The sequence below is a fragment of the Pituophis catenifer genome, unplaced genomic scaffold (assembly GCF_029215685.1).
Source record: "Pituophis catenifer annectens isolate HBS135680 unplaced genomic scaffold, rPitCat1.0.hap2 SCAF_3, whole genome shotgun sequence".
Classification (NCBI taxonomy): domain Eukaryota; kingdom Metazoa; phylum Chordata; class Lepidosauria; order Squamata; family Colubridae; genus Pituophis; species Pituophis catenifer.
The window spans coordinates 126,228,824-126,254,846 of NW_027256883.1; positions in this window are offsets into that span (position 1 = coordinate 126,228,824).

Sequence of the window (26,023 nt, forward strand, 5' to 3'; positions counted from 1 at the left end):
CTTTAAAAAAACAACAACCCTGAAGTTACATTAGCCATTTTCAGTTTCCACCACTGAAATGACTTTGAATGAGGTCATCAAATCAGGGGTGAAATGCTCCCAGATCAGGCCAGATCGTCTGGTCTGGTAGCGGTCTTGGCCGGTGGTTCGGCGATCCAGTAGCAATGGCGGAGCAAAGCTCCACCCACCCACCCGGGTGTCATTACTTCCTGGTTTTAACCAGGAAGTAATGTGTTTTTTACCTTCTGCACATACGCAGAAGGTCTGTGCACATGATGTGTGGCGTGTGCGCTTCCAAACTGGTAAGGAAGGTAAGTAGATTTCACCCTGCATCAAATCCATACTTATTTTTAAACACCTCAGAATTAGATGGCAACCATCTGAATTTGATCATCTGGTTACTTTCAATATGTTAATAAAGTGTAAAGTTATAGAACCTGAAACCTCCAAGTATTTTGGAGTACAATTTCCAAAAATGCTAGGCAATGGTTAACCACAATGGATTCATTTCCTGTTTTTAGTCTTACATATATTTATTCCTTTTCTTCAAGTTCCATTTGTTTAAAAAAAAAAAAGCAAAATAAATTGTGACCTGAGGAGATAATTAGCACAAGATGTTTGAACTGTTTTTGATACTGTATTATAGAGGCTAAGGGTGTGCCTGAATTTTATCATACTTTCTGATGTTTGTTAGATACCTTTTACCCATAGAGCACTTTAGGGAGCAATCCTGCCATTACTTTTTGCAAACTGCAAAACCCAAGGTTTTCCCATGGGAGAAGCCTTCAGCAGATCCTCCCAAGAGAATCTTCAAGATCCTAAAGAAGAACATACTGCCACATGAAGGGAAAACAGGCAAGAGTGATAAAAATGAACAAACTGGGAAGATTTGAACTGAAAACATTTCAGCACCTAGCTTTCATTGATCTGTTAGTAAAGGCATCAGCAATGCATCCATGTTCTCTGGATATTTTGCCAGACATATATTTTTTTTCCAGGAAGCAGCTGCTCAATATATCATTTCTTATGTAGTATATAAATCAGACTTTTCCAAATGAGATCATGAATTTATCTAGGCAATGTTACCTACACTGATTGACAGGGGGAGTCTATCATACTTCTGAAAGAACACCTGAGATTTTATTAATACTGATGCTAGCAATTATTATATCCTCATATGAATAGTTAACTACCAAACTATTATTTCTTTTCTATAATGAGAATAGGCAATCATGGGATAAAACCACAGTCGCTCTGTGAGTGAGATGGATGATCTCTAAATTTGATATATAAATAAAGAAATAAAATGCAATGCTCCTGTGAATTTAGAAGGTTTTGCTGAGGTCTGTGAACACAGGCAATTTTAATCCATAGCGTAATTTTAATCCCACAGGATTAAAATCCAAACAGGATTTATTAAAAAAAAAATAGCACTTTATACAAGAGAGGGGAGCAGAAATGTGTTCATAACAAACGAGATATAGAATCGGAGGATACCATTGGAGAAGAATGTCAAGAGATTTTCAGAATATGAGGCTTTGCCCAAATGCATCTGAGCTGGTAATCTAATTTGAATGTAAATGAAAACACAGTGTTCCATACTGCAGAATGCAGAAACAGAACCAGTATGTACATGGACTCAAAAATGTTATTTGTTCCTTCAAACTAATTTGCTTGTAACTCCACACTTATTTTGAGGCAAGGTCTCCTTAACTGGATGAAAACTTATTTTCAGGATGGACATTTCATCAACAAGTAAATAGTTTTCTGGATAACAACTTAGAATAGAATAGAATAACAGAATTGGAAGGGACCTTGGAGGTCTTCTAGTCCAACCCTCTGCTTAGGCAGGAAACCTTACACCACTTCAGACAAATGGTTATTCAACATCTTCTTAAAAACTTCCAGTGTTGGAGCATTCACAACTTCTGGAGGCAAGTTGTTCCACTGATTAATTATTCTAACTGTCAGGAATTTTTTCCTTCGTTCTAAGTTGCTTCTCTCTTTGATTAGTTTCCACCCGTTGCTTCTTGTTCTACCCTCAGGTGCTTTGGATAATAGCTTGACTCCCTCTTCTTTGTGGCAGCCCCTGAGATATTGGAACACTGCTATCATACTTCCCCCAGTCCTTCTTTTCATTAAATTAGACATACCCAGTTCCTGCAACCGTTCTTCATATGTTTTAGCCTCCAGTCCCCTAATCATCTTTGTTGCTCTTCTCTGAACTCTTTCTAGAGTCTCCACATCTTTTTTTACATCGTGGTGACCAAAACTGAATGCAGTATTCCAAGTGTGGCCTTACCAAGAACTTTATAAAGTGGTATTAACACTTCATGTGATCTTGATTCTATCCCTCTGTTTATGCAGCCTAGAACTGTGTTGGCTTTTTTGGCAGCTGCTGCACATTGCTGGCTCATATTAAATGGTTGTCCACTAGGACTTTTATGTTCTGAACTTGCTGAAAATTTCATGGAGTCCTTTTATTATCAAGAGTTGCAAAATTGATATTTGTGTGTGCAGACCAGGGATGACATCCAGCAGGTTCTGACAGGTTCTGGAGAACCAGTAGCGGAAATTTTAAGTAGTTTGGAGAACAGGCAAATACCACCTCTGGCTGGCCCCAGAGTGGGGTGGGAATGGAGATTTTGCAATATCTTTCCCCCAGGAGTATGATGGTAATGGAGATTTTGCAGTATCCTTCCCCTGGCACACCCACCAAGCCATACCATGACCACCAAGCCACGCCCACAGAACCGGTAGTAGAACAAAATTTGGATTTCACTCCTGGTGCAGACTATCCCATAGGTCTTTCCAACCCAAGCACCTCTTGGTCAGGACACCAGTGCGGTATGCTTAATCCCATAAACCAGGTTCTGAAATAAGGAAATGATTATTAAAGTAAGAGATTTACTGAATCTGGGTGGCCTACATCAAGGTAGATTTCCTGTTAATGGTTGAGGGCTGTACTTTTAAATATATTTTTTTCATGGTCAAAGACTGCAATGGAGAATTGGACAATAGAATAGTATTCTGCCTTTGTTGTTGTTCATCGCTGTTGTTATATTTAAACTGTTATGATGGTTTGCACATGATTTTCATTTATTTCTTTCTGAAAATTAGGTGGGAAACATACTGCTATTTTTCAGCACTGTATTTTCCAAGAATTTGGTATGTCCCCAAAATGGAATTACATACAATGCAAGTTACTCATATTGATCTATACCACGGGTGTCAAATCCGATCGTGTCATGTAACGTATTTTAACGTATTGCGACATTTTTTGCCTTTGCGGAGCCGGGGTGTGTGTTGCCTGAGCGTGATGCATCCGGCCTGCAGGCCGCCAGTTTGACACTCCTGATCTATATCAATAAATAAATAGAGTCAGTTTGGTCTAGTGGTTAAGGCACCAGGTTAGAAACCAGAAGACTGTGAGTTCTAGTCCTGCCTTAGGTATGAAAGCTGGCTAGGTGACTTTGGGCCAGTCACACTCTCTCACCTCCCCTTACAGGGTTGCCATTACAGGGGGAAAAGGAGGAGGAAGGAGTATTTAGGTATATTCACTGCCTTGAGTTATTTATAAAATAATAAAAACAGGATATAAATAAATAAATAAATAAATAAATAAAATATATTTCCCATTAGGACATATCTTTTTCAATTTTTTGGGTTACCACTGGTGTGTAGTCTTCTCTGAGGTTCCCAGTGAACCTTAACAAATACGTTGAAACAGAAGAAAAATACTCCACTATTTTCCAATATGTGGATAATGCACAGAATGCCCCATAGGGTTTTGAAATAGTCACTTTTATTCTGTTTGTACGAAAAAGCAGTTTTTTATGTTCCTGTAAGAGAAAACTGAGAGGGAAGGCATAAAGAATGTTCCATTAAAACATAACAGTTTAGATTAAAAAGATACACTGAGAAACAAATATTAGGATAGGAGCGTGGGGAAAAGGGAGGGAACAACGTTGAGATTCAAAATCACTCCCATTGTCAAATCTTCCTTGTTTTCTGACCTCATTCCAACTGGACTTGACTTCTGCTTCTGCTTATGTTAACTATATTTATGGATCCAAAGAATATGGTTTCCATAGCAACTTTTCCCAGGTTTTGAGCAAATATCATCTTTGAATGTGCTCTTCCTTTAATTTCTTCTGTTCTCTCTTTTTTTCCCCTCCTTTAGTTTTCTAGGGGAAGAAAAGTGGATTCGTATTTTGTGGTTATTCAATTAACCTCACGAGGGATTTAGATGCTGTTTATAAATAGTAGGCTTCAAAGTAAAATCCCAAGTTCTGCAGGAACATTTATTCTATTGTAAATGAGAAATAAACCTTGAAAAATCTACAAGAACTCTGCAGAGGTGTATTTCTTGAGCCAAATAATGACCACCCAACCTGCCGTATATTTCTGCGAGCTTCTTTAATCACATTAGAACATTAGAATGTTGGTAGTGAATGTTAGTGAGTAAATTCTGTATGTATTTCCATTAGGATTTGCTTAGTTCAAGTTATAACCAAAATAGATCTTATGACAATGCATTGTTCCAAATACCTTAATTCTAAAATGAAAGATTTTCACTCTTTCGTAACATTGTTTTTTAACTTTTCTACACTAACTCAGAATTAATTTACCTGAGTGTGAAACTGTAGTTTTATAAAATGCATAAAAAAATAGGAATGATGTAATAGAAAAATTTCATCGAACTGAAATCCTGTATGTACATTGTAATTCTTAATTTAGAAACCTGTTGGTCTAATGCAATTCTAGCTTTTATCAATAAATCTAGAGATCAGCTGAACATTTTATGACATAAACCTTGTTCAACCTTTCTGGATTGAGGTAGAATGAGCATGTAAAGGGAGAAAGTAAAGATAAATTGGAGGTTTTGGTGGTTTTCATTGCCATCCCACCTCTTGAGAGTGAATGTCTACAGCAAAGTTGTTCTTTTGTCCTTCCTGCCATAGACTCTGACATGAGAGTGAAAATCCTGAAAGTAAGAGCTATAAATTGCACAAAAGGCTTTCTGAAATAGTCCAACCTTCCACTTGCAGAATTTTGCCCCCCAATGCAGGAAGAATGGCTGAAAAGGCAACAACATTGAGTAGAACCAGTTTGCTAGTTTTGACTCTTCTTTCTCTCAGCTTCAACCTTTCCTAAAGGAGAATTCCTGAATAGGGTTCTTATTCCATCCACATTGCTCAGGATGCTGGAGAAGATGATCTGGTGATCATTTTCAAGCATTGGCTGAAGTTGCCCTTGCCAAGTTAACGGGCAGATGGGAACCCAATTAAGTTTAAAGTGTGTGCATGAATCCAAGTGGTGCCATGAATTCTCAGCTCCAAAAATGAATGAATATGGAGGAAATATGTATATTAGCAGAAATGTATACAAGTAAAAATATTTTAGGAAATGTTCACATACATTTTAATAGAAAGGTGCTCATTTTTAAGTTTAAGATTCCTTTTTAAAAGTAATTGTATAGAATAGACATGAGTCTAACTCGATGCCAAACTCATTAGGGTCAGAAATCGACTGAACTCTTCAGTCACCTACATTCTTATGATTGATCAAGGTAGAATTATTATATAGAAGAATCATTTGAATGATTCATCTCAATCATCTCAATATAGATTAATATTTTATTATTCACCAAATACATTTATTTTTATTTTAGTTATTTCTAAAAGTTCTAGAAATGTTAGTTTCAGTTTAGTTTAGTTATTTTTAGAAATTTCTATTTCCATAGCTGCCCATCTCAGTCAATAACTCTGGGCAGCTTACAATTCTAAAAATATATAACAGTTAAAAATATTAAAAGCATTTTAAAATAATAAACACACACACACACACACGCAAAGTATTTTGATCCTTGCTTACAAGGATGGGATCCTATTCAAAGTTATGTTTAAATACATTCACTTAAAAGAAGAGAACCTATGTCTAAGTAAATATGTTTAGGGGTTATGTGCAATTTTCCCTCTGCTGTTATATGCATACCATAGAAAGTGACCAAGTATTTATGTGTCATACAGTTATAAAATACCCTGATCTCAAATTCATGAAGCACATCATGAGGCAATAAATAATTGTGGCTGCATTACCTCAAAAGATGAAAATAATTTTTTACCAAGCCATCTGTCTACCTATCTATACATATTTTTTTTGAGTTAATGTTTTATCTATTTCACCACTGAGGGAATGGAAGCATGATTAGATACACTTTCCCTGGAGTGATTTATCCAGATGTGTGTAGATACTGGATTAAATATTGGAGGTTCCTTATGTTCCTTATATAATAGATTTCCTACCTGAATAGCCTTTCATTTTCCACTGACTTATTTTAATTCTACCACAATGTTTGGTTCCCATCTCCTAAAAATGAATTTCATTTTTATTTACATCTAATCTTCACTATGCCCATTGCGTTAAAAAAAAAATGTCAATAGTGCCAGAGTTGCTGTGTGATGCATCAAAGACAATAGGTTTTGCTGTTGCTAGGTTGCTGTAATCCCTGGTAAATCTGAATTTATTAGCACAATAGAGAATACATTAAAATATATAGCTGGTTTTTGACCTAGACCCCTTGTTAGTTTACTGGATATTCCTTATAATCATTTGTTTAACAGAAGTGTCAAGAAAAGTTTGAGTGGATCATACCACCAGAATTTAGTCTGAGCCTATTGGAAAATAATTGTCTTGTTTACTGGTTATATGCCATCAGGTTGATGTTGATCCTTAGCATCTGTATCTGTAGCCGGGCTATTCATGTCCCTCAACTATATATATATATATATATAGTGTGTGTGTGTGTGTGTGTGTGTGTGTGTGTATGCATATGCATATGCATATGCATATGTATATGTATATGTATATGTATATGTATATGTATATGTATATGTATATGTATATGTCAAGAACGTATTAGGTAATCTATATAATTATAAGCATGAATTGAATACAGAAAATAGATACAAGTAGAGGAAACATTAGGACAGGGACGGTAGGCACGCTGGTGCTCTTATGCATGCCCCTTACAGACCTCTTATGAATGGGGTGCATAATGCATTCAAAATATATTAATTTGAGATTGGTCATTTTTGCCTCAAGGCAGAACTCTAAATTGATTTGTTCCATGATTCACATTTATTCTCTTTTCTTTCCATTGTATTCTCAAGAGTCTTCTTGAACAGCAACTTCAAAAACCTTAGTTCTTTCTTTATCCTGTTTCTTCAAAGTCCAACTTTCAGTTCCATAGAAGTCACAGAGTACACTGAGAAGATAATTCTGATTTGGATAGGTATATAGAACACCATGGCATTTGGATATTGTTTCCAAAGCCTTCACCGTTATCCTACCAAATGTTAGTCTGAAACGTATTTCTTGACCACTGGTTCCTTTATTATTAATTGTTAATCCTAAAAGAAGAGAGTATGGACCACTTCAGTATATTCATTGTTGATTCTAAGGCTGGTCACTGTATCTGTTATTATTAGTTTGGTCTTTTCGCCCCCAATAATCTTAGTCTCATTTTCCCCACTATGCTCCTTGACTTTCATTTCTATAATGGGCAGTTCATTAATATTTTCAACTATCAGTGTTATGCTATTAGCATAATGCGAATCATTTGCTTCTTTCTCAGTTTTAAAACCATGCTCATTTTCTTCTAATTTTGCCTCTTTCAATAGATAGTCAGCATATAGTTTGAATAAATAAGAAGAGTTTGAATAAATAACAAGAGAACAGGCAATATCTTATTCCTTTGTCAACATGGAGTCAATCTATTTAGCTGTGATTTGTTGAGACAATGCTTCTTATCCATGTATAAACCAGATTGAATATCTGGCATTTCCCTTTCCATACAGGGTTTCCATCTGGTTGGGTAATCCTAATCATTATTTTGTTAGCATGTGAAATTAAGGATATTGTGTGACGGTTTGTGTGCTCTTCATAATCAATTAGTATTGGTATATAGGCTGACTTCTTCCAAACTATTATTGTTTTTCAGATTTAATGGCATAGTTTGGTTAAAAACTTCATTATTATTGTACTGTCATTCATCATATTTCTCTAAATATTCCATAACTTCCTGTAGCCATCCATCTAGGTAATGAGTGGGATGCTCATCAAACAACATTTTTTAGTTTTTGTAAATAGGGAATATCTTCTAAGACGTCTTGGATGTTGACATTTCTACTGTATAGAATCTCAGCATACTCTTACCATCACTGTTTGATATTCTTTGAACCTGTTATTATTTGCTAATTGGAGTCCTTTAGCATAGCAATTTGAAGTTGGAACCTCCAGAGATGTTTTGGAAAGCTTTCCTTATTTATTTATTTTTCATGACTGCTTTCATCTTTGATGTCTTTACAGATGTTGTTATACTGCTTCTTGTCTTTTCTAAGATTCTAGGAAGAGAACTGCATTAGTCTATGAAGACAAAAAATGGAAACATCTGATGAAGTAAATAGTAGCTCACAAAAAAGTATGCCTTTTAATTAAAAGTTGTTAGTTGGAAAAGGTGATACGGGATTTCTGATTTTTTTTTTTTAGCGGGTCTCTAAAATTCTTTGTAAACTTTCTTCTGGAGATCTTTATCTTCCTTTATTTTGGCTTCTCTTCTCTATTTTGATATCCAGTTTATTTTGCTTCCTTTCCCCGCCCACCCCCCAGTCTTTAGCAATCTCTTTTTTACATTCTTAATAATGCTTTGATTTTCCCATCCCATGTCCTCTGGTCCCTTATTTGTGAAGTTAAGGGGTGAGTAAACTGATTCATCTAGCCTTCTAATTATAAGACTATTGTTGAATAAGGCTAATTTCCACATTATATAATGCAGACTTTTTTAAAAAAAAACTTGGCAGAGCTTTGACCTAATGAAACAAAGATCATCTGAACCATTTCCAGTCTTATTATATGAATCATTTAGGATGTTCAGTCTTAAACCCTGGGGTGTAGGTTAATAAACAAGGATACCATATAAAGTATGGCATGTTATATTTCTAGCATCTATGTTATGTTGTGGTAGAATCATATCATTGCATGACATTTGAATCTCGGCATCTTAGATCTATAACGGGTTCAAAGTTCCATCTGAAAAAATGTAGCTTGTCTTATTAAAGTTATTTTTGTTTCTCTTGAAATTACTCTTATTTTAATATAGGAAAGAACTTTTGGATTCAGCTAAAAATATTGCTTATGCAAATGAATCCTGGAATATAGGATTGTGCAGCTTTGAAGTGCTTCAAAGCTGGCCAATGAATTTGATAACTGCATTAGATTTGCTGGCTCTCAGAGCTCTTTCACTTGCTCAGCAATCAGTACTTTAACATATGTAACACTTTTAACACCTTAATTTTGCTCCCTTTTATGATAGCTAACATTCCACTTCTGGCTGATCTTGGTCAACAAAACTGGGTGCTCGGTTCAATTTTCAGCATTTTCACCAGTCCTGTTTCAATTCAGTAATGGAAGGTTTAAATTCCCGGCCATGTGAAGTTGTTTCAAGTTAACACTTATAACTATTGTCCCAAATATTTAGTGATTTTAAGAATAGGACGTAAAAATGCTATGAATGTCATGCCTACTTCTTTCCCATTGGTCTGCTGGTCTCTGTCACAAAATATCTCATGGAGCTTGTCAGCTTCTTCTAGCTAGTAGGCATGTATGAAGTCACACAGATGTGCTTCAACAAAGCAGCTCAGAGTGAGGAGACAACTTCATTTATTTTGCTAAAATGGAGACACAAGCCACTCCACCTCAATAAAACAATTCCACTGGACTCAAATCATTTGAGCCACTGCTGCAAGAGAAGGTCCCTCTCAGACTTGGCCCTCAACTCTGACTGAAATACTTCCATGTTGGGTGGCTCTGGGACTTCAGCCTTCATAGATGGCATCCATCTTGGAAGAACTGAAAGCTAATCAACTTCATAGCCAAAGAATTGGTACTAATTAAGCCAATAAAACATCATCTTGTTTGTTCTTCACATTTTCTGTGCAGTTGTATGAACTACCCTTTTAATTGTTTGCTGGGTTTTTTTCCATCAACCATGTCTGAGTTCGCTCACCTTGTTCCTAGTAACTAGATCTTTGTTTCTTCTGGGAAAAAAAAGATTGCTGACTAGCTGTAGCAAATATTTGTTTGTGAGTGTTAGTGACAAGAATTAAGAGAAATTAATGGTATTATCAGACTTGATAGTGAATAAATGCTTACAGTGCCAAAAAAGTCCATCCATTCCAAAACCAACAAAAGCATGGTAGTTGTGTTCTTAATGTTGACAGAATAAAGGATTAGTGTCCAAGACTGGTAAGGTGGTTCTTCATGTTTCTATTATGGTACGAAGAAGCAGAGAATTATAATGTATACACCAAGAAGGTGGATTGAGAATACTTTCTTTTGAATTTGCGTGCATTATTCTTTAGGAATAGTAGGTTGAAATGTCATGAGTGAGTTGTGAGTGATAGATCCAAACTGAATCTAAGCTGAGAAAGTGTGTCCTTGAAGTCATTGGAGCTAAACTCAGAGTTTCTTCAGAAATAAAAATAGAAATAATAAAAAGTGAAGTTATTTACTGATCAGGCAAAGGCAACAGCAAACTACTTGAGGAAAATAATAAAAAGAAAGGGGGAGAAAAGAAAGAAAAGCCTTCCAGGCATATGAATAAGATGGTACTACATTTCTATCATTCAGAAGCCCTAAAAAGCATCCAGAAACAATTTAAGCTGAGGATTTTCCTTCAAGATAAAATATGCAAGACATTTTAGAAAAAAGCCTAAGCATTTCAAGACATAATTGACATAATTTTAAACCTAAATGAAGGAAATGCATGAATCAGGTCTATATAAAATGACAGATCTTAATGTGCAGTTTACTTTATGTGGTCCATCTTGTATGTTTAAACAAGCTGGAGAATTTGCAGGGTTTTTTTTTTTACAAGTAATGTTCCTCTTTGTGGGTATTACTATACTTTTACTATAACAATATGCTTGCTATTTGATTAAACTTCTGAAATAACACCATTACCATGAATCTATACATTTTCATATTCAGTGTTTGTAAATAAGCAGAATTATATTGTTACACATTTATCAAATATATACTTCATTGTGCAGATTTTGATATGGAGGTTCCTGAACCTAGCAAATTCTTTTTAGATGGTCCCATCTGTTTACTCCAGCCATTTATTTCGAGTTCCCTTTTTGATAAGTCAAACAAGAGTTTCTTTCTCAAGAGAAAATCAGTACTGTTTTAGAACATTAATTCTGAATAGATAGGAGAGCAACCCATCAAATGATGATTGGCCAGATATAGCACTGAACGTATTTGTTCAAGGTTATTTTTCCAAATTCTAAAACTAAAGTCTAGTCTTGGAGAGTAGGCAACTGTTTATGGAAATCTTAACCTTCAAAAACAAAAAACCTTCAGAAAATCTCTAAAAGTGGCATGAAAAGGTTAGGTCAGATCCAACTCTCTGTGATAACCCTAAGAGTGTAGGAAAATTTTACAGCAACTATTTGAGTGATTTGATCTAAATGAAATCCCACTAATTATATGCAAAGGCAGATACCTATTTTCCCTCTCAATGTAACCAAATAAATGGGTAGCTACAAATGCTTCTATTTCCTCCTTCTAGCTCCTCCAAAGCTTCAGTACTTAATGGCTTAGCCCAGGCTTTGATAAGCATTCCCACTAATGGATAAGTTTATTATATTCTTTTAAGAAAGTACCCTCTGATAAGGACACATATGGGGCCAATTACATGTTCAATTAATGTCTTGGATTTTTTTTTTTTAAAGATGTTAAGGTACTTTTGAAAATGCATGAGACAAGGCTAAATAGTTAGTCAGGGACAGAATTACACAGAGAAAATGGGTACTAGTCCTAAAATAAATGGTTCAAAATGTGAATTTATTATTTACATATCCCAGAATCAATGTGGTGATTTATACTTATATATAAATATAAGCAATAAGTATAAGTACTTATAAGTAATACATATATTACATAAAAAGGGTTTCAGTAATATTTAATATATCATTTATTGATATTGTTTCCTGATTGCTTATTTGTACCCTATGACTATCATTAAGTGTTGTACCTTATGATTCTTGATGAACATATCTTTTCTTTTATGTACACTGAGAGCATATGAACCAAAACAAATTCCTTGTGTGTCCAATCACACTTGGCCAATAAAAAATTCTATTCTATTCTGTTCTGTTCTGTTCTGTTCTACTCTACTCTACTCTACTCTACTCTACTCTACTCTACTCTACTCTACTCTACTCTACTCTACTTTCTTAGAAATTATTGCAAACATGTTCCTGGCTATCATGTATCTGCTACAGTCATCATATTCAGTAGATGATCCAAGTTAACCAAATTCAAATTAGAGCTAAGGTTGGGATTATTCTCTGAGGAATCTCCATCAGAAGAAGAGAATGAAGATTGGCTATTTTTCTCTAGAGAACTTGATACTAGCCAGAAAGTGAAGGACAAAACCAAAGCCTACCTTTTCAAATCCTGCCTATTCTTGAAACAATCTCACCATTCTCAGTCTCTCTGCACCAATCTAGTAGAAGAACATACATGCAAAGAATCCTTGGAAGTCAGGATCTTGAACCTTTTTGAACTACTGGCTGTCATCTGAATATGATGGAATTGTCTGTAATTAAATGTTGGATACAAATGGTAATGGTAAGGTGACCAACTTTTTTACAATGAGAAGGAGGACACAAATAAATTAAAGAAAAAAATATCATAAACTTATAAACATAAGCAAATAAACTTGTAAATAAAATTATACATATTTGGAAATTATTAAATAGATAATGAATGAATAAAACATGAATTATTGTGCTCACCTCTGTATGATTGAATATTCACTGAGAAAGAAGTGAGTCTAATGCATGTGTGTGTGCCGTGTCGTATTTCGGAAAGTATTTATTTATTTTATTATTTATTATTCGTATTTCTATGCCGCCCACTCTCCGAGGACTCTGGGCGGCTTACACCAAAGACAGTATACTAAATAGCATATTGCCCCCAACAATCTGGGTCCTCATTTTACCCACCTTGGAAGGATGGAAGGCTAAGTCAACCTTGAGCCGGTGAGATTTGATCTGCTGATCTGCTGAACTAGCAGTCAGCTGAAGTAGCTGCAGTACTGCACTCTAACCACTGTGCCAGCTTGGCTCTTGTAACAAAGCCACTTGTGTGCGGCGTACTCTTGCGTGTGACACACTCCCTCAAAACAATTATCCTGTGCAGAGCGCATGTGTCTCATAGTCGCGTCATGTCAAATACAAATACATCACATCACATGCAACGGATCGGATCGGCATCATTCAAATACGGAGATTTACAGATTAGTCTTCAAATATGGAAAATGAGGGCATGTAGGATAACACTTTGCAAGAGAGGACAGAACTTACAAAAGAAGGACTGTCCTCCCTAAAGGAGGACGATTGGTCACCTTAGTAATGGTCAGTGGTGGGATTCAAATAATTTAACAACCAGTTCTCTGCCCTAATGTCTGGCTGGGTGGGCATGGCCATGGGTGGGCATTGCAAGGGGGTGTGACAGGTAGCACTGGGAGCAAAAATGGGCCACAGGAGGGATGTGCCACCCCTGCACCCTATTTTGGCCTTAGTAGGCCTCCCTGCAGCCTCCTGGGAGTGAAAATGGGCCATAGGGTGCATACCGCCCCCCTCACACTCTGTTTTTGGCCTAGGAGGCCTCCCTGAAGCCTCCTGGGAATAAAAAGGGCCTAGGAGGCCTCCCTGCACTTACCTGGGAGCCAAAACAGGGCGTGTGGGGACTCCTGAAGGGGTGGGGCAGAGCCAGCCAGCAATTTAACTATCAGTTCACCTGAACCAGCCCAAACTGGCTGAATCCCACCACTGGTAATGGTGCTTGCTTGTGATTTTATGTACATATCTATGGATTTGCTTACCCTTATTTCTGATCCATGGATTGGATGTTGACTATTCTTCTTGGCTTTTCTTCTTTCTTGTGAATGACATTCTTTCACAAACCTTCACTGGACAGGATACCTTCACAGTGCTGTTAATCTTCAGCATGTGTATATATATATATGTAGACATCACGATCTCCGGAACGTTTAAAAGTTTAAAATTTTTTATTTTAAAACTTGTGCTAAGCTTTCGTCGGCCCCTACCGACTTTGTCAGAGTATAAAATCCCCATTGAGGAGCTGCTTGCTTTTATGTAATGCTGATCTATTTAGTCATTGCGCGTGTAACAGGCCCCCACCCTTGCGTTCCCCCTGTAATTATCTTTTTTTCTGCCTTAGTCATGCTAACAGATGACGATGCACTTCCCCCTGCCTCCTTCCCCATTGTGTGTTGCCTCTTTCTCTCCCTGCGGGGTAACGCAGGGTTATCAGGCATTGCTTTGAAGGTATTTCTCCCGGCTCTCTCTCCCTCATTGTTATGCCTTTCCCTTTTAGGCGCACACGTTGCCTCCTCTAAACCCATTTGTTTTGCCCATGATCTTGTGATGGGTCTGCGTTGTTCTTCCTTACCCCCCCCCATCTTCCTCATTCTGCTGTTTCCCTAACCTACTCTCTTGACCTCTATCAGGGTTTATCACACCTTCATTGGGCCAATCTCCATGCCTAAAGGAGGAAATTTATGCCTGATAACCCTGCGTTACCCCCCAGGGACAGAAAGAGGCAACACACAATGGGGAAGGAGGCAGGGAGAAGTGCATCGTCATCTGTTAGCATGACTAAGGCAGAAAAAAAGATAATTACAGGGGGAACGCAAGGGTGGGGGCCTGTTACACGCGCAATGACTAAATTGATCAGCATTACATAAAAGCAAGCAGCTCCTCAATGGGGATTTTATACTCTGACGAAGTCGGTAGGGGCCGACAAAAGCTTAGCACAAGTTTTAAAATAAAAAAATTTTAAACTTTTAAACGTTCCGGAGATCGTGATGTCTATTGCCTCTTCTATAACTATACCTGGAACTCGCATCTTTAGGACAATTCTTTACATATATATATATATATACTGAAGATTAACAGCACTGTGAAGGTTTCCTGTCCAGTGAAGGTCACAAGAAAGAAGAAAAGCCAACAAGTATATATATATATATATATATATATATATATATATATATATATATATATATATATATATATATATATATATATTTGAGTGGCAATGTCATACCATTTTGATCACATTGCCAAACTTTTTAGGAACATAGCAGTGTTCCTCATACTGGGGATATGAGGAAGATAAATAAGGCAGCTTTCTCTCCTCTTCATCGTATGCTTGGTTACATAACATTTTTTAAAAAAATACACAAGAAAGTCTGTTGGCAGTCAGTGAACAAGAGGGAAGGCCAGCTCTCAGAGGAAATAAAGACAAATGCTCCTCAGGATGGAGAAAGAAGATAACTAACTTCAGTTCACTTCCTGGGGACCATATGCTACAGTGAATGCCACTAATTAAAAATGCTATCTGGTTTAACATGTCATGTTGAGACTTTTCAAGTTCACTCATGCTCCAAAATGAATCACTGAATCAAAATGACCATTATAAAATTGCAGTTTTCAGTATCTCTTTCTTCCCATGTGGTGGCCAGTTGGATTATTAATATGGATAGAATTTATTGTAACTCTTAAAATTTAATGTATTATTTATATTTAACATAACCATACGATAAATACTGCTCCTGATATAAAATGTAGCTTGAATGTTAATAATGACCTGCATTTTTCAAATATAGTAAGAATTTCAATCATTCAAAACCAATTAAAGAAATTTTATATGCTCCTTGCAATTTTCTTGTTTAGTCATCATTTTAAAATATTTTTCTCCTTTACTCTCTGTAAATGCCATAGCCTGCTTTGCTATCCCCCTTAAATAAATATATGTTTAAGTGCCCTGTGGCATCTCATTTATTATCTTTTCAAATTGAAAAGTTAGATGAAAGCACTGGCACTTTCATATTCTTCATGGAATATATGCTGAATGAACACATATTTCAGAAAGAAACATTTAAATAATAATTATTCATATTCATATACCATCCAAGTTCATTATCTTAGTTTTTCATGGGTTCAGTTATTTGAAATAAATTTAATAAAAAAAAACTTGTTGATTTCATACATAAAAGAAATAATAATAAAAAAAAGATTTCTAAAATTCTGTCCCTTCTAAACTTGTAGATTTACAGCACCAGAAAGTTTCCATTTCAATGTTGTTTTGTTTCAGTTTTTAGCTACATCATTTTCAGTTTACAATCGAACTAACAAACAACATAAGGGAATGGAAAAACCTGATCTACTTTGTGTACTAAAACTGCTGCTGCAAATAAAAGCTGCTTTTTTTTTTTTGTTCTTGGATAATTCTAACTATCTTTGCCATTAAAGTGTCAATTCTTTTTATAGCTGTTTCCATACGCGATATGATTAGATTGCCACTTTAACAGTAACTAATCCTGGCGAGGCACTCAATTCTAATCACATTATAGCTATGCCGCCTCTATTAGCACCCAAGTTCTTACACATTTAATGAAATTGAGTGCGTTTCTGATAAAAGGGGCTTATTTGCCCATAAAATCATATGGTTTATTGGTATTTTTCCCTGAAATAATTTTTTGCTTTATTTTGTTACTCTTAAGAACCCTTATTCTCGTCTCTGTTTTGACTGCATATAAAGAAGTGTGATTGCAATGCATCCTGGCGATTTGAACAAGGAAGTATCTCATTCAAGCCTCACTAGAAATTCAACATTTTTTTGATGTCTTTTGAGTTGCATAGTTTGAACTAGAGAACCATACAAATGTATAAACAAACAAACACACTCTTCCTAGAGCCTCCACTTTGGATTTTACTAGAGGCAACTGTAATCAGAACTACTTTATTGGAACTAACTTATATAGTATAGTCTCAGACAATTTCATTTGTTTCTCAATAATTATTCCCTCTTCCTTGCCAGAAGTTGTCATCTTCTTCATCAAGCCAAAGCTAAGAAGTTTGCTGCTCCTCATTCTGCACTGTGACTTTTACAAATAGTACTCACCTTACAGTAATTCATTTAGTGACCATTTGAAGCAGGAGTCTAGCAGGTTCTGGAGAACCGGTAGCAGAAATTCTGAGTAATTTGGAGAACCGGCAAATACCACCTCTGGCTGGCTCCAGAGTGGGGTGGGAATGGAGATTTTGCAATATCCTTCCCCTGCCCACCCACCAAGCCACTGCCATAGAACTGGTAGGGAAAAAAATTGGATTTCACCCCGACTTGAAGTTAGAACAGCACTGAAAAAAAGTAATTCATGATTGTTTTTCACACTTAAGACCGTTGCAACATCCCCATGGTCAGGTGATCAAAATTCGGAAGCTTGGCAACCGACTCATATTTATGACGTTCATGTAAATCACCTTTTGCAACCTTCTGACAAGCAAAGTCAATGGGGAAGCCGTATTCACTTAACAGCCATGCTTTCAACTTAACAACTGCAATGATTCACTTTACAGCTCTGGCACTCAGCAATGACCACAGCTGAACAATTGTGCACATATGTTGAGGACTACCTATATTAGCAGAGCTTGGGGGAAAAAAGACTTCATTGTGTCTTCTAATCGATAATTTTCATCTTAGTCAGTCGAGTCATCAGCAGACCAATATGAAATCTCTGTTCTGTGAAATCATTTGCCAATTATTGCAAACATTCAATCAGGTTGATTTTTTGTTTTGGTGTCAAGAGGCAGGCAAGCTGTTGTGGCCCGCCAGCATCCCGTGTGGATTGTTGCTGATCCTGATGATGAGGAGGCTGGTGTGGTGCTGCACCAGCAGCCTGTGCAGCCGGCACTCGAGTGGGACAGCAAGGTGGCTGAAGAAGATGTGGTGCCAGAGGCAGGGATTCAGTCAGGGCCTTCAGAACCTCCAGAGACTCCTTTAAGTTTAGAGGACAAAGAGGAGGAGCCTCTTCTCAATGCACGGGCACGCAGAGCTGCCAAAAGGCAGGAGTGGTTCCCCAGGAGGAGATCTCCTCGAGAGTAAGGCTTGGGGCTAATTGGCCACTCCCTTAGCCTATTTAAGAAAGAATGCAGCTTGCAACAAGCTGCAGGAAACAACTTTAGTTCGCTAATCATCGCATTGGGATTTCTCTGCAACCTGGCTTCTGGGTTTTCTGCCAACTCCAGTAAGACTCTGACTATCTTATCTGTGGAATTCTGGCAGGCTGTTAAGAATGCTTATTAACAGCCGGCATTTGCTAAAACTGCATTATTTGAGTAAACTAAGTTTTGTTCAGAGTTTGTGTCTGCTGTGTTCTTTGGGATCCATAGCTGGGGCAGAACACAAGCTATGGGTCCCAGCCTAAAATCATATGCTTGATCGAGACGGTATGCTCCTTCTACCTGTAGGGTTATAAGTAAATATCAGGAAAAGGAAAGAAAGATGACTCAAAAAGAGTGGCTATTGGCATCATCTTTGACTGTGCTATCATTTATCTCTTCCTGTAAACATACCTAACACAAAGTTCCCAATGATATCAAGGTGTGGATCCCTGTTCTACATAAAAATGCAAGCGGACCTGGCTTGTATTACGAAAACCTGGTTGGGGCAGGAGGGGGGAATCCCTCTCTCTGATTTATGCCCCCCAGGCTTTCGTGTGCTGCACTGGCCACGACTCCAGGGAAAGGGAGGTGGTTGTTAGGGAAAGTCTTAGTCCTAGAGAGGCCACTGTCCCTCAGATTGGCGGGTGTGAGTCTCTCCTATTGAAGTGGGACCCTGGAGTCCAGTCAGGCTTGTTGGTCACGTACCTATCTCCCAGCTGCGTGGCCACAGCCCTGCCCGCACTGCTCGATGTGCTGGCCGAAGTAGCAGTTGAACTCCCCAGCCTGTTGTGGGAGATTTCAACTTGCCTTCGATCAGCGAGACATCTGAGACAGTCCGGGAGTTCATGGCCTCCATGGCGGCCATGGACCTGACTCAGGTTATTCAGGGCCCAACTCATAGGGGAGGAGACACACTTGACCTGGTTTTTCTCTTTGGGCAGTGGATAAATGGGCGGGGTAAGGGGGAACTTTCTATTGCCCCCTTGTCATGGATTGACCATTCCTTCCTTAGACTGGACTTTCAATCCGCCAACCCTCGCCACTGGGAGACCGAACCAGTAAAATGGTTCCGCCCCAGGGGCCTGATGGACCCTGAGAGGTTCCTGATGGAGCTTGGGACATTCCCCGCTTCTCAATCCTGTGACTCGGCCGAGACACTGGTGGCATCCTGGGAGCGGGCGGCTGCCAGGGCCTTGGACCGAATCGCACCTTTGCGGCCTCTGACCTGATGCAGATCCTGTGTGGCTCCTTGGTTTTCCATGGAGCTCCGGGAAATGAAGCGCCGGAAAAGATGCCTAGAGGAGTGTTGGAGATCCTCCCAGTCTGAATCTGATCGAACACAGTTAAGAACCCATATTAGGGCTTATCTTGTGGCGATGGAAGCGTTGAGGCGGAATTACTTCGCCACTCTCATTGCATCTGCAGAAAACCACCCAGCGGCCCTGTTTAGGGTGACCCACTCCCTCCTTAATCAGGGGATGGGGGTAGACCCCTTACAGGTCTACCCCCTGAGGATTTTGTTCAGTTTCTGCAAGATAAAATTGCTCAGATCCGGACTGGTTTGGACTCTGACTGGGCGGAATCCATCCAGGAGACTGGGGAATGTCTTGGGAATAACATCTGGGTTGAGTTTGACCCTGTTTCCGTCGATGAAGTGGACAGGATTGTGGGTAGACTGGGTGCCTCCATTTGTTTGCTGGATCCGTGTCCCTCCTGGCTTGTTTCGGCCGCCTGGGAGGTGACTGGGGACTGGATACAGGCAATTGTCAACTCTTCTTTGAGGGAGGGGGTTTTCCCCTCCTCTCTTAAGGAGGCGGCGTTTCGGCCCCTCCTCAAGAAGCCTGCCCTGGATCCAGACTCACTTAATAACTATCGGCCCGTCTCCAACCTTCGCTTTATTGTGAAGGTTGTTGAGACCGTGGTGGCACAACAGCTCCCACAGTTCCTGGAGGAAACGGAGTATTTAGACCTGTACCAATTGGGTTTCCAGTGTGGGCACAGCACAGAAACGGCACTGGTCGCCCTGGTGAATGATCTCTAGCTGGCCCAGGATGGAGGTTGTTCCTCCATTCTGGTCTTACTTGACCTCTCAGCGGCTTTTTATACCATCGACCATAGTATCTTACTGCAGCGGCTTGGGGGGTTGGGGGTGGGAGGCACTGTTTTACAGTGGTTCTCCTCCTACTTCTCAGGTAGCTCGCAGTTTGTTTGGGTGGGGGGACAGAGGTCCACCCTGAGGCCCCTAACTTGTGGGGTGCCTCAGGGGTCAGTTCTCTCCCCCCTACTCTTTAACATCTATATGAAGCCGCTGGATGAGATCATTCATGGCTTCGGGGTGAGGTATCATCAGTACGCCAATGATACTCAATTATACATCTCCACCCTGGACCACCCTGGGGATGCCCTTTCCATGATATCCCGATGCCTGGAGGCGGTGCGGGTCTGGATGGGTAGGAACAGACTCAGACTCAACCCTTCCAAGACTGAGTGGCTGTGGTTGCCGGCATCACGTGCTCTAGAGGTCCTATCACTTTTGATGGGGGGGGAGGTACTTGCCCCGTTGAAAGGGCCCGCAACTTGGGTGTCCTCCTGGATTCCCGGCTGTCTTTAGAAGAACACTTGACAGCCATGACCAAGGGGGCTTTCGCACAGGTATGCCTGGTACGCCAGTTGCGCCATTTCCTAGACCCTGATGCCCTTCGCACGGTAACTCATGCCCTGGTTACATCCTGCTTGGATTACTGCAATTCCCTTTACATGGGGCTACCCTTGAGGTGCACCCAGGGGGCTCCAGCTGATCCAGAATATGGCCACGTGGGTAGTTACGGGAGCTCCTTGTTACTCCCGTCTAACACCTCTCCTGCGTGAGCTGCACTGGTTACCGATGGTCCACCGGATTCACTTCAAGGTGCTGGTATTGACCTATAAAACCCTACATGGCTTAGGCCTGGGGTACTTGCAGAACCATTTCCTGCCTGCTTCCCACCATCCTGTCCACTCTCACAGAGCCACTCTCCTCAGGGTACTGTCAACCAGGTAATGCCATCTGACGATGCCGAGGGGTAGGGCGTTCTCTGTGGGCACCCCTACCCTTTGGAATGAACTACCCACCGAGCCCCAGAAGGCCCCAGATCTCCGCTCCTTCCATCGAGGCCTGAAGACTTGGCTATTTCAATGAATGGGCTGATGCTGTTTCTGGGGTTTTATTATTTATTGATTTTAATGTGGTTTTAACGGGATTTTATTATTTTATCATTGTATGTTTTTAACCTGTGTTCGCCGCCCTGAGTCCTTCAGGAGAAGGGCGGCATATAAATACTGCCAAATAAATAAAATAAAATAAAATAAATATATAAATTAGTTTAAATTGTCTGTGCTCTCTTCCTTATTCTGGTGTTAGCAACCATTTCATGTAACATTTAGGTTAGAGCTGGCATTGTATAAACAAGTTCTAGGTGCCTCAGCAAGAGCAAATTATCATCTTCCTGATTCTCTTCATCCAGAGAAAAAATATGAAGTTTACTGTTGCAAAAATGTAATTATAGTATAGCCTTTATTGTCATTGTACCAGTGGTGGGTTGCTCCCAGTTTGGTCCGGTTCTATGGAACCAGTAGTAAAACCGGCAGGAGGTTCTGCCCACCTGCCACAATGTCAGCATGGGTAATCTGTGCATGCAAACTGGTAGTAAAGATAAGTAGAACCCACCCCTGCATTGTACATAATATATACAATGAAATTGGTTTAGCCTCCATGGTGCAATCCATAAAAGAAAATGCAAAACAACATAAATAGTATAGAGAATAATCCCTATACAAATAATTGGGGGGAAAAGACTAGTCATACATTTCCATATGTGTGTGGAGTGATTGTGTTCAAGCGTCTGACAGCCTATGGGTAGAAGCTGTTTTTAAACCCGTTTGTCCGGTTGGCTGTGCTTCGATGTCTTCTGCCCAATGGTGGAAGCGAAAAGAGATACTGGCCGGTGTGAATCATCCCTATGTATCTTCCTTACTCTGCTGAAACAGTGAGACCTGTGATGTCATCTAGTGGTGTTAGAGGGCAACCGATGGTTTTTTATGCTGAATTGATCACTCTCTGTAGTGCCTTCCTGTCCGCAGCTGTTAGACCAGCATACCATACCATAATTGGTCTCACAATGATCACTGAAAGAATCAAGGCCACCACTTGGGAAAAGGAGAGGGCAAACATCATTTATTTGACTTTCATGGTATACAGTAGCCCATTTAAGTCAATGTTGCAGATACATTTTCCAAGTAAGATTAAGAATATTGTCATAAGATTTGGGGGACAGAATAATCCTAGTAAATCCTAGTAAAGAGATGCACAACCTGAAGTTCTGACATCATACACTGTATGCATTTCTCCAAAGCCTTGGTTACAGCCCTAGAATGTTCCTAAACTGTAAAAGTTAAATGTGGCAAAACAGAGAATTGCAGGTAAAAAAGAGTGGAGATTCAATTACATGGTTGTCAAAATTCAAATTTGCGTTGAGCTAGTCTTAAAGTGGAAAAAACCCATCTTGACTGTTTTGACTTTCCCTGCAGAAACCTATGCCCTTGGCTTTATTGGAAGTTATGCACCCTGAATTAAGCTAGTGTTACAAAACTTTGAGTTTGTGGAAATAATCAGATAGTGCCAGTCTGGAAAATCTTGAGGTTTTCCCCTCACTTTAATTCATAACATCAAATAGAAAAAGCTTAATTTCATTTTAGCTATTTAAGTCTAATTAGCCTCATAAAAAGTTGCAGGAAGAAGGAACTTTATTTATTGTCCGTTTGTCAAGCATTTTAGGATAATCATTTCTCTCCCCAGTAAGTATGATTTTGCTAACTTGAACTCTTGGTTTGTATCTAGTTCTAAAACTCTTCAGCCTCCTCAGAGTTAAACAAGACCAATATCTATGGGTAATCTTGGCAGTATTGAGCTCTCCTTTGCCAAAATGATCTCACTGTCCATCTTCTTTCTCTTGCCAACTTCTCTCAGGCTACTCTTAATGTTTAATTAGTGACATACCAGGCTAATCTGGAACAGGCAAGCCTTCAACAGCCAACACTCTTGAAAAGCTTCAAGAAATATCCTTCCTTCAACTTCATGCTGAAGTAATCTTCTCTTCCTGTTTCAGAACTTCCTGTTATCTCAGTATATTTCTCAGATCAGTATTCCAGCCTGTGTTCATCATAATCCAAGAAAGATATGTTTGACTGGGAGACCATGTGACAAGAAGACAGACAACCTTCTGTCACACAAGTTCAACAGATATTGAGTTTGATATGTATGGCTACAATCAGGCTCCAAAGCAGGGGTGTTAAATTCATGGCCCACGGGCTGGATGTATCACATGCTGGCCATGGCCATGCCTGGTTTAGCGAAGGGGGAAAAAGTCGTGATATGTCACATGACGATGCCGTGATGATGTGAGTTTGACACCCCTGCTCTAAAGATTGTCAAAAGACTGCTTAAAGTGGCTATTTTAAAGAGCCTCGGTGGTGCAGCGGACTAAAGTGCTGTTAAGTGCTAGCACTTAGCTGCCAGCTGCCTGCAATTAGTGCAAGTTCGAATCTCACCAGGCTCAAGGTTGACTCAGCCTTCCATCCTTTCGAGGTAGGTAAATTGAGGACTCGGATTATGGGGACAATAAGCCAACTTTGTATAGAACAATACCACTTAGGGGGGCCGAAAGCCCTAATAAGCAGGTATATACAAAAAAGTATGCAGGCTATTGCTATAATGCATTGTAAGACGCCCTGAGTCTACAGAGAAGGGCGGCATATAAATTGGACTAAGAAACTTTAAGACTTGTGGACTTCAACTTCCCAGAATTCCCTAGCCACCCATTCTGGGAGTTGAACTCCACAAGTTTTGAAGTTATCAAGTTTGAACACCCCTGATACAAAGGTACCGTGTTTCCCCAAAAATAAGACCCTGTTTTATATTTTTTTGAAGCCCAAAATAAGCGCTTGGCCTTATTTTGGGGGAGGTCTTATTATTTTGGGGCGCATGGAACAAGATGGGGCTCCTCTTGCCATCTTACCTAATTTCCAGCTCTGTCTCCCTAACCCTACCCAGAGGAAATGGCGGGGACCGGCTGCGCACGCATTTAAATATTTTTGGAAAGGGCTTAATTTCGGGGAGGGCTTATTTTAGCGCATACACTCAAAAGCCTGATTGGACTTATTATCTAGGGAGGTCTTATTTTTGGGACAACATGGTATTTATTCACTCATACTGAACTAGGTTGGTAATATATATATATTGGATTAACTAATAGAATTAGAAAGGTTTTTTTTAATTAAAAGAATTGTAATATAAGTATTGCTTGCCAAGAAATCCTAGATGGCAATAACTTTAGTTCAAACATATTTTGACATTTAGATAAGGGCTGACATTTTCAGAATCCTCTATAGTACTACATGATTTAACACTTTTGGGTTTTTCCCCCAAAATAATATGCCTTAAAATGATTATAAACAGTTGTTAGAAGACATTACTCTTAGATATTCAAACATATAAGGACATATAGAATAAGGAACTCAAGTATCCTGAAATGAAGAACCATTTCGGCATGTCTGTGCCACAAGTTTTTAAGACTTAAATATTATTTATGTCCATTAGATCCGTGTCCTTTTTAAAAAGAGGATTAGATACTTATCTTTTCCGGAAGCTTTTGATGGCTTCATTGAATTGCTAAAAAATATGCAATACTAGTTAATATGACATGGTCTTTTAACCACAAATGACATAAGTTATTTCACAAATTAATTTTGCTTTTGGAAAATTCATACCAAAATTGAGTTGTCAAGTATGGGTTGTCCCAATTGTGTAAAGCTTAATAGTTTTGGAAAATTGGCTGTAATAGTTAATATGATATTATGCATGTCATGAAGTGGATTGTAGTCTACAGAAATTAAGCCACAATATCACAGAAGCTTAAGCCATAATATATTTGTTAGCCTCATAACTCTTATGTCATTTTAGGTGTGCTATATATGGCATTGTTTTGTTTAGCACATTATATTGCCATCTTCAGAGAGTTTGAAGGAAGGTAGGAAAGCAAAACCAAATATTTTTAGGCCTATTTCTTTTTATTGATTTTCAAAATGACTGCTCAATCAGATCCAATTTCCTGTTCAAATTTCTTCAAGTGCTCATAAATCAAAATTATCAGAAAACAACAAAGGTTTTCCTAGTATTTGCAGCGTGGATGTGAACACAAAAAGCATAAACAGTGGGAGGCTGGAAAATTGCTACAAACAAATCACTCTGACTCTTTCAAAGGGCTACTTTGAAACTAAATCACTATCTGGTAAGAATATCTCAGCACAGAGACCAGTAAACCACAACCAGCAAAGTTTTAGGCTAAAAAAAATAAAAATCCTTCTGAGCCAATGTCACACCAAGCAGGGGAGAAATTGATCATAAGTTTATCTTCACACTTAGAGCCATGTACATCCCAGGTTTCCAAAAACATCCACATCACAAATAAATAAATAAATAAATCAACAGTTTTGCTAATTGCAAAGCCATGAACTACAAGTCTTAATTAAACAGCCTTGAAAAGACAACAAATTATTCTGATACTGACCTGTTTTCACATAACAAAATGATACTTTCCTGAAACGATCCATATGATGGAATAGTTCATAAGTCCTTCTATTGAAAAGGGTTCCATATACTGTAAGTTTCAAAGAAAGAAGCGTATAAGTTTCTTGATTATTTAATGGAAACACTGGAAAGCAGGGCAGTCAGCCATGTTCTAAGTTTTCTTTCTTCAGTTTTTCTATTTCCTTTTTTTCTCTGGCAAGATAGCTGCTCCCCTTCATCTTCTTTTGAAAGTGTGCTAATGGGCACAAGGTACAAATGGATGTTGCATTGAGAATTTATTTAGGGCCAAGAAAGCATA